A 15,558-nucleotide genomic window follows, 5' to 3' on the forward strand; every position below is an offset into this window, starting at 1 on the left:
TGAAATGATACTTTTTACAATTTGAGGGTTCCGTTTCCAAACGGAAAAACGGAGAACTATTACTGAAGTTACTGTACGTCCATCTGTCTGCCTATCCGTCCGTCGGTTACCAGATTTGTATCTCATAAACTGTGATAGCTAGACAGCCGAAATTTTCACAGATACGTTTCTACAACGGTTTAGCAGCGGTTGTTTCGGTCATCAAGTTGTGGGTGAGTGTACCAATTTTTTTTTCTAACTCATCTGATTTGATATTTATCCAGTTAAACGAAACCGTGTATCGCGATTCCGACTCCGCACTTAACCAGCTTTTATAAATCACACAATATACGTTATGTAATATTAAGTTTATTAACAGACATAATAATTAAAGCGCTTACATTTATATCAAGCCTGTCTCGTTGACGCTCATCCACGCCGCGGGTACAGTTTCTGAAACAAGAACAAATAGGTTAATCTCATGTATCTTATACCCCTTTCGATCATGCTGTAACATAAGACTTTGTTTATCAACTGACAACATAAAAAAAACATATATTTTAGGTGACGATACAAATACTGTTGGTTTAGAACTGTAACATTATTAATATCCCAAAAATGTTATTACCGAAATCTATATAAATAAAAGTGAATGTTGGTAAGCGCATAACTCAAAAATGGACGGACCTATTCGGCTTATTAATTTTTTGTATGTTCCTTAAGGTCCATGGAAGGTTTTTTTATACTAAAATATATATTTATAATAAAAATAAAAAAATATCCCGTCTTTCCCACGGAAACGGGGAACCGCGCGCTGTTAACCGTCCACGCAGACGGAGTCCCGGCAACAGCTAGTCAGTAATATGAATACAATTTAATAAACAACTAATAGAATGCAGAATCACAGCGCACAGCGACGTACTTCCCCGCGTAGCTTCGAGATCAACAAACGCTTAAATAGTGTGTCGCTCTGATAAAAAGTGATTACGCTCGATTATTTATGCACGTCCCTCGTCTCACTGGTGAATGGCCTACTGCAGAAACTATGCAGGCGTGGAGATGTGAACATCATGCATATATAATATGACTAGTATACAATTTGACTGCACAGATAACTGAGTGGTTGAGGTCACCACAACAAGCTCAATGAGCGCGACGTGTCGCGGGTTCGATCCAGTAGGCCGAGTATTTGTGTAATCTACGAGTCGAGAGCTTGTCCTGAGTCTGAGTGTATTTATGCCTCCGGTGACTTCAGTATTTGTATGACCTCGGGCGACACAAGAATTAAATTCGTTACTACGTACGTCAATAAAAAAAAGCTCTGAATCTCGAAACAGTGAAGTTATTTGCAAAATTATTATTTTAATACCATTTATCTAACATTTACTCGCTCTAAAGGCCAGACTAAATTTTAATAGTAATTTAATATGCCAAAGTATATTCCAACAAATTGTATATTTCTTAATTGCTATAGCCAAGATGAAGGCGATATCTTCATTACGGCGCACAGAATCGATGCAACGATAATTACTGAGCCAGCAACCACCGAGACTAACATGAAATTAATTCCTGACCAAGGTTAGAGAAATAGTGCATCGCTTTATGTAGACAATGTTATTGATGATGCTAATGAAACCGGTGCAACGAACACACGAAAACACTACGTAACACTTATAACAAATTACGGTGAAGTATTTGGTAATATTACTTTAACGAAATAAATCCCAATTCTAATATAAAACTATTGAGACCACCTTTTATGGGATTATATGACAGCTATTTCCCGTTTAATCTATACTAGTATTATAAAGCTGAAAAAATTGTTAGTTTATTTCTTTTCCTGAACACGGTAATCTATGGAAGTATTGGATTGAAAAAAATCTTTGAGTGTTAAATAGTTATTTTACTAACCGATTTTAAAAAATCCTCTCTTACGAGTCTATCGTTCTTACCAAGCGGTTGAAGACGCGCAATAGCTAGTAAAAAAATGGTTTTGAGGCAACAAAGATAAAAAATACAGACGAATTGCGAACCTCCTCCTTTTTGAAGTCGGTTAAAAATAAAGATGTTTTATCTTAGTAAAAAGATAAAAACCAATGTAAAAACAGACTCGTTTAACAACATCGTTAATCACTGAACGTAGCGCCGCACAAAACCAGGGCTTATCAACTTTCTGTTACACATAAATTATTTGAGAAATCTTAAAAATTTGGGTGACTATGGGATTATTATAAAAACACGTCACAGACTGAACGGTTCAAACGCGTTATCTTGGTTCCGAGAAGCGAGTTTAAAAAAAAAACACTGGTTGACGAAAAGTTAGCGACGAAACTTAGCAATTTTTTATTGACACATATTTGTGTTGTTGCTATTTATATTCATATGCTATTCTATGCTCGTATTAGTTCCAAGTGTACCTAATTTGTATGTACTGAATGCTGTGCTAGTCGTTAAATTACCTTCAGTGTAACAGGCTAAGTAAAGTTAGTTTATGCGTCATCTTTTACTGTAAGCTGGGGCTGGTCACTGATCACCTGAGGACACTATGAAAGTATTATCTCAAGGACAACTCTGTAACTTGCCTCATTGTAATTGTAAGTAAAAAATGTAAGAATTTGCAATACATGTTTTAGAATTTGTCTCTAGAATTAAAGGCAAAGATAACCGTTTTTGCTCTTTCTATAATCGATATTCTCCATAAGCAGGCAGAAGACTTGATTGAGTTTAATAGCATTGAGAAAGAATTGTTCAAAATACTTTGCATCTTCTACTTTTTTGCAATAATAATGTATATAGTGAAAGTCGTGATATGAGTATTCACGATCTTTTGCATATTAAGAACAATGATATTTTGTAGAATCAACACGGATTATTGTGTAATTGCGAGCAATCGTGGCCCGATATGGTATCGATGGTTCAGAAAGTTCAGAAACAAATCACAGCAATTTCGTGGGGCATTATAACAACGTTTTTGTAAAATTACACGTTGCGCTGGATACGCAACGTGTGTTTATGGAAAGTATGAGGCCATCTTTATAATGTGCTGTGTTTAGAAGAAATGTGCTAGTACTTAAATTACAAAATTTTCGCTCATCAAATTACTACAGAAATCATCCCACGTAAAGATCGCTTTGGTAGTTGATCAGAGCATACTAATTAAAAACATTTAATAAATTAACATTAGAAAGTAAAATTATGTAAGTTTAAAGTGAGAAATAACTGTTGGACAGTGTACAGATATTCAATAGATCATTAGCAATAAATGAGACAATATTGTCAGTGGGCGCGTCGGCCGGAGCGCTCATCTCACTATCGCCTTTGCCCGTGTCATTAATCATTCGTCAGTGGCGTCCGTACGGACATAAAACACAGAGATTACACTGGCCATAAACGTTACATCACACTGTTACATGCACAGATAACTTGGATTTCAAATCATTTACTGTGTAAATCGACTCCATGCTGACATACCTATTAACTGTAAACCTGCTAAAATGACTTAAGTTTTCAACGAATGCCTAGTTATGATTTGATATACAGCAAAACAAACGAATTACCATAATAAGCACAGAACAAATGGAACAAAACAATCAGTTATTACGAGAGGCAGAACAGCCAACAATTTCACAAACTATTATAACATCTCGACACGCGACGATGATAAACTAAAATCGGAAACAACGGACAATGAGGCACTTTCGTATCTCACAAGACAGCCGGCTCTTAAGACATTCCTCGGCATGACAACGCCACAACATTCAAATATGAATAAAAAAGTTTATTAACGAACGCATTCAATTGTGAATTCATAGCAGGCACTCGTGATGTCATTTAACGCTTAATTTGATAGCGTATCATGAACGAGACAAGGAAACTGATGAGTTTTCGATGGACCGATGGACCTGTTGACGAAGCATTTAATTATTTAGACATTTTATATTTATTTGTATCAGCGTTTCGATCTAATTACCTTGGATGATTCTTTAAAATAATTTGCTTCATAATGATTACAAGAAAAACTTTTAAGCATTTATGCTGTTTTAAAAGGATGTGTCATTGAAAAACCATCTATAAGGCACAAATAGTAAAAAAGCTTCCGTAATTGGAAGCAAATCTATTCCGTAATGAGGAATATAAAACTGACGTGAAAGAAATAAATGTAGTATTTAGGCTCCGACGGGCTCGTGATGTTTTAACGATATTCAATGCATTTAGTGGCATAACAAGTGACGTCGCACGTGCCCAACTAAGAGCCGGAGTGGGTGGCACGATTCTCGGATAACGCATTCACGGAGAGGACCGATTGATCGGCCGATAGTTTCGTACGCCGATTGATCCATGTTGTATTGAAACGTCACTGCTCTGATACCATCTCACCATCGTTAGGGTACCCTCTCAGCCTTTTACCAACATCACTTCTGTACGTGGGGAGCCGGCCACATTAGTTATTCAAATATGCGAACTCCGACTATCTGATAGTCGTTTCAACGGGGCTTTCAAGGTATTTTCTTCAATGATACTCGTGAAAAGAGGAATAACAATGCAACCACAATAACTCAAACATGAATAGATGGTATCCGTCAGGAGAAATATGAATATGAAAGAACAACGTGAATATACTTGAGGTCAAATGCATTCAACGAACACATAGATCATATTGTACATTTAAAATCGATGTACATACTCGTGATACATCAATAAAAATACGTGAAAGTCCGTGTGTCGTGGCAGGAGGGTGTAAAACCGTCGCAGGCGCAGGCGCATCCACGGCGAACTCGAATAAAGGCTCGTTACGCGCTCGCGCTCATGAATGATGGATGGCCGTGGCCGATCGGCCAACACGCGGCGCACCAGCCTTACCGAACGCTTTACTCTCGTCGCTGTTCTTATTTCTTATTCCGTACCAGTAAGTTTCAAAACAGCACGCACCGCTAACTGGTCAAGTGTAATTTTGATGTCTGCTACGTATCCAGGTGATTGACAAGTCCGTGCCGATGGTATCGGTCGTCATAAATAACACCGCCACTGCTAGTTAGTGCACATTCATTGCTTTATCGCCTTCGTGAGACGAGAGCTACAATATACTAGATCTGTTTCAAGTATTTACGCTCGCAATGCCACAGTACTAGTATATTAAAACACGACTATAACAAATCCGAGAGAATGTTGCAATGGGACTTTATTTTTTTGCATTAATTGTGTTAAGGAACGAGCTCCACAGGACATGAGTAGTCACGAAAAAGAAACAATTTTTATATTGTCGTCGAGATCCCAACGCTATAAAAGTTGTAAGTAACACGACCACCGGCATTGATGTATTCCGCGAATAAAGAAAACGTTGCCAGATTATTCGTCATCTAACTGATATACCTACACGCTTTTGGCAACAGAAATATTTATTTTAGAAAACACACGTATTTTACAGCTTAAATATTTTAAAGAACATGACGAACGAGTTTATAATACGAATAATTCTCAGTGAATAAGTTATATACGGGATAGCGACAAGCGGAATAAATATTGCGACGACAGTGAAAGTAAACGATAGATAGCTTAGCGGGTACGCGTAACTTACGATGTTATAAATTCAATTACAACACAAATAAATAACATGATGCATGTGAAATATAAATTATGATATTAGAGGGAGTCAACGGGTTTACACGGATGGCATTTCCCTGTACAATATATTAGGCCAGCACGTCGTACTGCGACCACCGTAGGGCCGGTGCAGGCGCGACCGTTACTTCGTGCCCAATAAATTCAAGAACAAACGACAGCAATAAGGAACAGACCGTGTCCAGACATCCATCTCCTGTCAGCCATGGACTTATAAAGAGCCGCCTCGATACGTCATACGTAAACAGCTAGATGATAAATCAAATTCGGTAACGCATAGTTCGAACGAATAAAATTAAAGTGACCAAATAGTAAATAACATTTACATAATACAAAACGAACACTAGATCCATGGTGGAGCAGTAGAGACGAATGAATGACGCTATTGATATAAATCTTATTGAAGATTCAGACTTGAAATCAATGTGTACGCAATAAACATGAATAAAGAACTATAAACTAGCCTCTATCGTTCATGCTGGTGAATAATTGGATTTCAAAACATGGGATAAGACATTAAATGCATTGGGAACCTTTTGCAACTAGTACAGAGTTTATGATAATGTTGTAGAACAACTTTTACAGTCGTAAATATATATCTATTACATTTTGACTCAATCCGAAGAATTGGACACGTGACCAATATCTGTATACTTTAGTTATTTTTATTTCTATTTAAGTTAGATATTTCAATTATGATGTTTGCACGGTTATTTATTTAAAGCTTTTAATAAAATCTAAGAAATCATGATACTCGTGTAATAATGCATTAGGTTACGTATTCAGCCAATAGGAATCGCACCTTTGACGCAACACAAAATTACTTTTCTCATACCGCCAATAATACAATCACAGTAAAACTGTACAAGAAATCGAAACGGAATCTCTATCACGATTATTATTCCCGAAGTAATAATCAGTACATCACCGACACACATTGTAACTGAACATTCACATTTGACCGAATGGATATTGTTAGAGCTATGCACGTGACAGCGGTCGTCAGCTTGTCACCGTTATGAAGCACACTTCTCGAGGTGTCATTAAAGAACTAATTATTTCCATTAGCAGCCTCATATGGTTTCTATGATGTTTTATTAGATGAAGATCTGCATTTTTAACCCACTAAATCTAAGCAGCGTTAATTGATGAAGATCGATTACCAGTTATTGGAAATTGGAATCGATGAATTCTTTAAAGGCACATTTGTTTCGAACTAAGTCCGGTAAGACTGAATATTGCACAGAACGGAGCTAAGAACAAGCTTAAAATAAATTTTGATCATAAAATAGGGATACAAACAGCTGTACCAGTTTAAGTTCATACTGACATTAGATGGACGATAACTAAGGAGAAGGCAGATGTCCCGGTCCGGATGTTAGTCATATCCATTATATAAGTTCAAAACTGCGCATTGATAGGAGTGCGAATGGAGCACTCAATAATTACAATTGAAGACTTCCCGTCGCCGTCGCTTTAACTCAACTCGTAAATTGATTCAATCATTTCTATATTAGATATAAATCGAATCATAAAAGTGATTCAATGCTTAGTAGTAATTAAAACGGTTGATAAAGGTGATAATAAAGAGATGAGAATAGTCAGCAATGTGTGTTTACGTAACTTATTTGCAACTGGGTATTAAGTTAGTCTCTAACTTTACGCATAAACATAAAACATTAGTATAAATTGGAAAAGGTAAATCGTATAATAAGTTGAAATACAATAAAACAATTTTAATATCATATTTAGCAAATAAATCTCAAGATATGGATATTTCCTTTCGGGCTTTAACTAACTCCCAACTAAAGGACTAAAACAGTGAAGGATTATATTTATCGTAACTGTGTTCCAAATCTTACATTTAACTGTCAAGACAGATTTGTAATACCGAGCTTAAGCCAGCATTTCAAATGATATCGAAATCTTATAACCTTAGGGCATAGGAATTCATGTATCGACAATGACTTGAATAAAGCCTTTTTGGGTTCTAACAAATGCTTTATCTGTATATCTTCAAATACCGTGAATATCAAAGCACGTCAAATGACTGGATATCTTGTATAACGTTAAGCTCCAGGCGAAAGCAAGCCATTAGGAAGAAATAGTATAAAATCAGCAACACATTAGGACCAGGGCTGAAGGAATCGGAGATCGGTCGCTCGAGATCAAACGTATGGAGTCACGTCAGGGCTATTAGTAAAACGTTTAAGGACTTGGAGACATGCAAACCACACGCGAGTCAAGGAACTTGAGCTTTCATTAGGACTGGCATTAGGATTGATCAGTTTGTAATCATTGGCTTACAATGTTTCCTCGCTTCACTAAGACTACTTAACCCCTACACCTTGAAAGTTAAATAAACCTTCCTGTGTATAAAAAAAACTGAAGCAAAAACTGTCGGCAAGACACAGTTTAAGGATATCGATAAAGAAATGGTCCATAAGGCTAAAAAATAATCAGGACGAAAATCTTTCGATAAGAAACCATATTTTTTGATAAAAAAATATCCTAAAGTGAATAGTGATAGCAGCATTAATGGAAGAAGGTCTGGAAGATTTAACTTTGTAGGTATTTATAGATTAACTTTACATTAGCACACAAATTACGTAAATTAATCTAAACAAATAAGACATTTACGATAGACTTAGCAATTACTTCCATAAATTATTGAAGCAATTACTTAACAATACTCACAATGAATATTTTCGAACCCTTAATGCAGATTTCATGACTACATATGAGATGGACTGTCAAAATCTTGATATATCTATGAAATGACGGAGAAAATTCGAAAAAGGAAGTTATGTTAGCCATTTTATGAGATAACGAAATGTTATGAAGGATATGAGTATAATTTTAGTATAGGTAAAAATACGTCAATGAAAAGGAAATCAATCGGGGAAAAAAGTGAAAGGTCCGTATAATAAGGAAACAGTGGATGCTCAAGTAGAAGAGAGAAATTCAAAACACGGAAACCATGCATGTATTAGAAATAACAAAGAACAGAGGATTGAAATGAAAGCTAAATTAATAAAATATATTTTAACAGCAGAATAAAATAAAACTCCCAAACCTGTACTTGTCACTGCAGCAATAAACATAAAAATCTCGATATAAATCTACAAGGCAGATACAATCAAAATCCAAGGTCGGGCTCACATCGCACCAATAACTTAACCCCCCGCGTTCCGAGTCAAGAGGTGCACATTATTGCCTATTAGCGGTCATAAAACTCATAGAGTGCACGCGCCGCTACACAGACGATACTCCTACGCATCACACAACAGCCACTGATGTAGTTTAATTCATGTTTACGGAATTTTATTAACTTTGGGATACTTTGTTTTCGGTTTTAGAGCATTTATATCTTAAGTTTATCGTCTTACTTTTAAGCTAGTAACGGAGCTTAAAAGTGATGAAGAAATCTTCATTTAAATTTGATTTCAGCTACGATCAACTTTTCCTCTGCCTTCTCATTGATTATTTTCATCTAATATAAATAATACTTTGGTCACGGTAAAAACCACACCAGAAATCTTAAATTAGAATTTGAAAATAAATCTTCTTTATAGATTTCTAATAATTCCCGTATTTGTTATCCTGACTAACTTCATCCAAGCAATTTGAAAAATATCCAAATAATTCCAGAAAATAGAAGATTTTACATAAGTTGTACGTACAAAAAGTGTGCCACTTGCCTTAACTTGGATTTCCCCTCAATGTAGATTACATTACACCACACTTACATATATGGTAGCTAATACATTTGTGTGCGCGTTGTGAATCCCAGTTTTATACCATTAAGGAGTTTTCTTACTTAATATGTTACTGTTTACATGCACTGAGATGTTTGTTTTAACACCATAAGTGGAAAAGTTTTACTGCACTTGTTTAAGTGGGTATCTAGAAGGGAAAGCCGGGTATGATAAGTACGTATTAAAGCTACATCATGCCTGCGATTTCGTTTAAGGGAGGTTTTCACTATTATATTTACCTCTGAATTTGGCTTCTTGAGATAGAAATAAAAAATATATACTGTAAATACCAGCCTAAACATGTCCCACTGCCGGGTACAGACCTCTTCTTGTACAGTGAATTATTTCAGCATAAATCACCCCACTTGCTCACTGCGGGTTGACGACTTCAGACACCGATATTTGGAATCTAGGTTTCGTTCGCCGTTTGTCAGTGGTGTGAATTAATAAATAGATTTTCCAACTTCAAAAAGTCTCATTGGTACTTTGTCTGCATAGGGACCGAACCTGCTTCTTACATGGTTAAATCAAAATTCTAAATCTACGGCATCATCATCAATGCATCGCTAGGTAGAACATAGGAAACGGCCATATTATTATATGTCTACAAATATTAAGACAAGAATAGCACTAAAATAAGCAAAAAGTAAACGCGATGGTTGTTTTATTTGAAGGCACTTGTCGAATCGTTTTTTTGTCTTTTTCCCTTCTTCAACATTTTGTGTGACGTGCAACGTTTAGATGACGTAAGGAGTCATGTACGCTGACAATGCAATCTTTAAAAGTAATTCTAGACCCATCATATTACACACTGCTATCACTACGATAGCAATTACATGTTTTACGATTTAATTATTGGTAGCGAAACGTTCGATCTCAGTTCTCTATTAATTATCATTTAAGTATCTTTGGCTTTTGCATATTTAATTATAATTACTATGTAATAAGTATGATGTACATTGATAATTTATATTTGATGACACGGTATCTATAGAGGTAGTCCATACCTACGCATTATGGCACATAAACGATTTATTGATGTAATTAAATTGTTTATACACTGTACTTTGATTGAATATTAATTTACATAAGATATGAAAGTTAATTAAGAGAATGTGTAGGTTTAAGGATAAACAAAATTGCGACATTTTTTTATTTCCTTATAGATACAACACTAACACGTATACAACCTACTTTAATATAGTAATTTATGAATTCTTATTTCTAAATCTGCTCTACATTTGTGAAAGTTCCACACAGGCTAAAAACAAACCAAAAATAAATGAAATACCAATTCGTTATAAATATCTCATAAAACCTGGACGTCATAATAAAATTATAGAAAACATAATATTTGGCAATAAAATATCAATTCATTCGTTATTTAAAAATCGATTTAGTGAAATTCTCGACGCTGGCTATGAATATTTGAATCATTAAATACTGCTTCCGAATTCAAAGTGAAAGAATTTGCATATTTTCTAGTGTTTCTAGAATTCCAGCATATTGTTTTGGCTTGTTATTGTATAATAAACAATGATGTATTCTGGCGCCGTACGCGCCGTCATAGTTTCCACAGATATCATTTGGGACATCATAGAGTATTGCACAAGTAATCATTAACTTCATACTTAACGTGCTGAAGACGTGTGTATCATGGTTTAATCACTTTGTTCCATTTTATTGGACTCACAAGTAATGTCATGATGAGTTGCAGAACGCGTTCAGTTCATTCAGATTTGCTATATATTGTGTTATATGGAATAAGTTTAGTCTAGTTTTTCGACGTCGTTGGTGATAAGGATAAAGTCGTCAAAGTTCTTTTTATTAAAACCAAAAAGGCGGCATTTCACGCTTGCGTGAACCCTAACTCCGCCCACTCAGAGCAACAAGTAAAAAGTTTTATAATACTTTCATAAGTTTGATAATAAACTTTTGAAGTCTTATCAGTAATGAGTTAATGACACTCGACGCTTCACAATCAGTCTTATCGGCGTCTTTAAAAAGTCTAAACAATTTGTTTCTGTTATCATATCAGAAGTTTTATGAATACACATTATCTGCCAGCCGTGACAGATAAGTTACATGTTCGTTTTGTAAATTATTACGTTAGAGCGAAGGAGCAAAAAATTAAATCAACAAAAAACCACGATTAAATATTATAGGTAAAGTCAACAAAAACTTACAATTTCTTCTGACAAAATATATCTTCGACACCAAGTGGAGCGGGACAAAAACGAAAACACCCAAAGTTATTCACACAGCACTCAGTTCATAAACACCGTACGTAAAAACATGAGAGATGCGATAAATGAGTCAACCGTGCGCACTCGATGACGTCTCAACGTGGAATGGTATCTTGATGATGGTGAGGCGAAAGACCGGGGTGCGGGAGGGGTGCGGGGCCCGAGGCGTAGTGGGCGTGGCTTCGCAGGTGTATCAACTCGAACCATGATATATGCGCATGTTAACACTTGGATACGAACACGCCTCACTGTCACGTATGGAACCCAATTGTCCGAGTATTGTTTAATTGTTTATTCGAAGGCGAAAGTGTAATACACTTGAACGTTCATTAATTATAAATGTCTTGACAGTTCCGTTCTCAAGAGCTCGGTGTCAAGCGCCGCTGACACTTCGATGGCAGCTGAGATAAAGTTTTAAAGATAAACCAATAGTGATTACATTATTTCATTTCAGTTTTGACGGGCTGTAATTATATGTAGCATTATTGTCATTACTTGGTATAATGACGTTCCTATTTGTGTACAATCACACCTTTCATACTCCAGACATTTAGTTAATTAGTTATACCGGACCAGCGCTAAAGAGATCCAAAACAAGAAAGCAAAACAAAATTAAAACAGATCAAATTGAAGCAAAAAGAATAAACCAACCTTATAAATGGACAACCTCCTTACAAAAACAACCTATTCGTAATTACAGTAACTTTCAAGTGTGATTTCTTTTGGTTGTTAAATCGTTCGTGTAAACAGCAAGTTGGCATTAGCAGGCTGCAATTGCAAACCAGTGGTGAACTATAACTCTTGTTGACGTCTTAATAACAAGCATCCCTTCCGTCAGTGCGGGCCGAGATTTATCGCCACCGAGATGCAACGACCGCATTCTCAGCACAGCTCACAAACACTTTATACCAAGACAACAAGGTCGAAAATCCTTTAAAGTATATCCCAAAATAATCGTATATCAGTTTTAACATCAGCAATACAATCATTTTAGGAATTAGCGCTCAAATTATTATGATAATTAAAGTCGTTATAACCGGTAATTGCCCTATTTTGAATTATTTTAATTGGATTCCTTTAACAGATGGCCTTTAACGCCAACTCTACGTATATAAACTCAAGATCTTAGTGGTATTTGACAGGACTTTAACGATAGGCCTAGGTTATGTATGAAATATAAAATAAAACATCAGCCGCAATAAAAGCTAACTGGATGCGACTGGAAAAGTAATCAACTGTAATTGTGTGTAAAAAAGCTTAGTAACTTTTATTCCTCATAAAAATATCCAATTTATTGACTATTATTTTTTTTCTAATTTAAAGTTTTTCATTGACCTTACATTACTTCACTCTCAGTTTTCAATTCGAAATACAGTCACCCACCTCAACAAAAAAATAAATACTTTCTTCTAACTTCACACATTTAGATGAACACCATTACCCACATTACGAGAGCACAACACAAACCTACAAGTTCAAGCGTCCTCATTATTTCCGTAAAAATAATTAGTATCGCTAACCGTCAACGAAAGCGAAATACAATTTCGCAGTCGTCCGGGCCTCGCTTAATTAACCCATAACTCAAACTCACACGTATCGAGAGCTATATCGAGTATTATCGAGCAATCGTTTACAGACTCCGAGCGAAAAATCGATAAATAATGGCACACAATCGATATGACTTAAGCTTGTACATAAAATGTTTACTGACTAATTGAAACTGAATTTTACTAGGATTGTTATATGATATTAGGATCCGTTGTTGGGTGCTTTTTATTATTTAAGTATTTAATAATCAGGTAACTCTACAATAAAAATAAACTAACTCTTTTATGATGTGGAAAAGGTATAAGATCCTCATCATCATCATCATCCACAGCCTTTATTCTCCCACCGCTGGGCATAGGCCTCCCCTTTCTCGTGCCAATTTCTACGGTCCTGTGCTAGCCTCATCCAGACTCGACCCGAGACGTTTAGTATGTCATCGACCCATCTTGCTCCCGGACGACCGACTATAAAGAAAAAGTTCTGAAGATTAAGAAGGACTCAATCAAAAAACGGGGTTATCCTCTTAACTCCACCTAATTTTCGATGGCTCGACTACCTTCTAAATGTCAAATACTAGGATCACAAAGTATTAAAACTAAACTAAATAATAAGCCAATGAAGCACTACTGATGATAAACGACTAGATAGTAATTCAAGTGACATTTAAAATAGATGTGTAACGATGCACGCTGCATATTAATAGTCACGTACCACGAAAACCAGTTGAGGTTTGGGGCAAAGGCAGCTATTAATAGTACAAATATTATTATTGACATCAGTCATCAGTGTAAAAATAAATGTTTTTTTTTTACTTCAACTAGTGCTTCTAAAGAGTGCAATAATGTGAAGACAGTAATTAAAGAGCAATATGAAAAAAAAAACAACTTTCAACTTTCAAAATGCGTGTATGTCTGTTACCACTTCAAACCCTGGACCGATTTCTAAGAAATTTTGTATGGAGTTAGCTAACACCTTGCACTTCTTTAGTAGCTATAACCAACTTCCAGGCGGGTGAAGTAGAAGAAGAAGTAGCAGCTAGCATTACATAAACTCTACAATTTCCTTCTTTAAACGTCAAGTTTAAAACGAACACCGCAGAGATATAAAGACGACAGCTATTAAGCTTCTAAACATACATTATAATCACACGTAGGTAATCGTGAAAGGTTGAACGTAAATAATCAGCTGATCCGATGATTTAAATACCAACAATTGTACAGACATTAAATCTTATTGTTTCGAAATAACGCCGAGGGAGCCTGAGACAATAACGGCACAAACAATGTAAACTATATTGACATTTGCTACGAAATATTTATTTAAGAAGGACGGAGTAACAAATAAGACTCGGCAGTAATACATACCAGTGTAATGCTAACAATTTTATAAATTACAAATGATGAGAACTAGGATTTTCGTAATACTCCTTTGTGCACAAGTATCTACAATGTACTTACACAAGATTACTTGTAATAAGAAACCATTCAATAGACGCACACATTTATCATACAAACACAGCGACGAGCCATTTCAGAACGCCAATAAAAATTATTTACGATCAATACCAGAATACTAAACCTGCAAATTATACAATCTATAAATCACATCGTGTTCACAAATTATCGCCATCGATTTCACTTCGATTAACTAATAATTATTTCGTTTTCACTGTGATTATTGGTACTAATAATTATTTGCATCTGAACGTCACTAAGATAGATGGTCATGACTGTTAAGGATTATGCAGAATGCACACGATTTTTTGATTAAGAATACTTTGCGTTTATCTTTGCAATGGAACAGTTAATTATAACTGAATATCAACATTGATCTCAATTAAGTATTGATTATACTTTTTATTTGCTTATTGATTTATACAAAGATAAATATACTTGTATAAAGATTAAATTAACTTCTTTTGTGTTGTTGAACTACATAGCTTTTAAGATCTTCACTGTACAACACTTATTGCAAAGAAATTATTTTATACTAACAAAATATCTTCTTTTTACAGGATATTCAAAATAAAATCCAGCTGTTTGCGCAGGCAATGACCGACTACGCCAACGCATCGCGCAGGTGCAGTACCGTGCACACCGCACAGCCCAGGCGTGGCGAGACTACATTGATTGATAACTCCTAAAAGTTATTGTATGTTCAACATTCAAACATAATCATTGACCCCGCCCTACATGGCAGACCTATTCTTGATATAAAAGTCATGAAATATATATTTCGATTATTAAATAACACTCTCCAACAACTAATAGATGTTTGAAAAATCCATTTCCAAATTCGGTGTCGTGTACAAATTATTTTAAAATAACATGACATAATTCAACTTGAATAACTTTATTATTAAGGTAATCAGCTTACGTGCTTGCCTTTTCTCATATTTCTCTTTGAAT

General features: G+C 35.4%; 1 protein-coding gene across 2 annotated transcripts in view; it reads right to left on the reverse strand.

Annotated features, from left to right (window-relative positions):
• The window catches only part of LOC113497368 (protein N-terminal asparagine amidohydrolase), a 71,353-nt gene that overhangs the window by 27,740 nt on the left and 28,055 nt on the right, over positions 1-15,558 (reverse strand). The window contains exons 1-2 of one of the 2 annotated variants that reach the window (XM_026876928.1): positions 11,543-12,180; positions 381-432 (exon numbers count right to left, since the gene is read on the reverse strand). The gene's annotated coding sequence lies outside the window, so the exon portion shown is untranslated. Of the gene's footprint in view, positions 1-380; positions 433-11,542; positions 12,181-15,558 lie in introns of those variants that run through there. The other variant, XM_026876921.1, reaches the window with a different exon arrangement.

Source organism: Trichoplusia ni, chromosome 1, assembly GCF_003590095.1.
Source record: "Trichoplusia ni isolate ovarian cell line Hi5 chromosome 1, tn1, whole genome shotgun sequence".
Classification (NCBI taxonomy): domain Eukaryota; kingdom Metazoa; phylum Arthropoda; class Insecta; order Lepidoptera; family Noctuidae; genus Trichoplusia; species Trichoplusia ni.